The following is a 1,551-nucleotide window of genomic DNA, read 5'->3' as shown; positions in this document are numbered from 1 at the left end:
GTGGGGTTAGAAAACCAAATAAGTGCATTACATATGATTAAATGTAAGCCTAAACTGAATTTGGAAGTGCATCTTAAAATGATAAATGTAAACAGGAAACACAGAAAAGCAATAATTATTGATTTATATGGAATAAAATGAACATAATTTCTTTATTGGAGAAAACTTTAGAAATAAAATAAAATAATGGATGGGAAAGTACCTTATTAACTACAATTATTCTTACATAATTTTAGTGTTTCAAGAATAGTTACTTGATTAATCATATAACTATGATCAAATAGGGTAGATTGAAGAACTATTTACAAAGGGGTACCCTTGTGTTGAAAATAAAAACATCTCCATCTGGCTATAGCTAAAGATAAATATAATCTAGGATTGTGTCAGATAGAGGATATCTATGTTGCTTTTCAATAAATTACACTGAAATATCACTGTTGTTCCATGTTAGTTTTCCTGGTATTCCTGGTGAACAGAGGTACCAGTGAATCTCAACCTGTCATCCACAGTAAGCACTCATGATAAACGATGGCATTCATGTATGCAATACACATAAGTGAAATTTAAGCTCAATTCCCTTAGCAGTATTTCTGATGCTATCTTTTTGTCTCTCACTCTAGGTAATATAGCTGATAGTTTGAGAATTAAATTCATGTTATTATAGACATGATACAAGGGCCTACTAGCTTCTTAGATTCGGCCTGCTTTCAATGCCCAAATAATTGTCATCTGGGTCCTTATCATATGTGAAGTCACACAGTGCAGACTCCTTCACAAGTCCTGGGAATCCACAGGTAGAACTTACCTTCGCCTGGTCGTGGCTTTGCCCAGCTTCCCCACCATTTTTCCCACCCCTGCTATCTAATAACTACTATCTGTGCAGTGCAGTATTGCTTGGCACGTAGTACAAGTTCATTAAAAACCTGTTGAATAAACAGAAAGTTTATGGAAACATAAGGTAATTGCAATGCAGAGAAGTAGGAAATCCTATTCCTAAAATCTATCAGTCATTGCTCAGCCCTCCACTAAATTTCTAGGATTTATTCACTTTACTTACTGAGAAAACCTCATTTTAACTTTATTCTTGCTGTCCAAAAGAAACCAAACCAGTTAACCCCATGATAGTCTTTCAGAAATGCTGCCGTGACCACAGAAAATAGCCTTTTACATTGCCTTTTGGAGTAGTTAGATTTATTACAAATTCAGCATTTCAGATCACAATCTTCTATTACCTTTGTATAAGCAAAGGCTCATGAAAATGTTTACTCTAAAAGCCCTACTCCTTCTATCCAAAAGGTGACAGAAAATTTATTTTTAGCAACACAAAATACCAATAAACCTTTAATGTTCCAGGTAGCTTTTTTTCTTAAACACTTCAAAGAATCCAGATCAATATCCCCCCTTTCCCTCCTTGCATATATACAGCAATTTGAAAGTGGTAAAAGTGGTAAGCGTTTTCCCATCATTGATAAATCTGGCATTAGGAGAAGGCAAGGAGAAAATTTGTCTTGGTTTTTAGACTTATAAGGATCATGCCTTCCTCCCATTGTA

Source organism: Piliocolobus tephrosceles, chromosome 3 (assembly GCF_002776525.5).
Source record: "Piliocolobus tephrosceles isolate RC106 chromosome 3, ASM277652v3, whole genome shotgun sequence".
NCBI lineage: Eukaryota > Metazoa > Chordata > Mammalia > Primates > Cercopithecidae > Piliocolobus > Piliocolobus tephrosceles.
Note: the sequence above shows the minus strand (reverse complement) of the source record.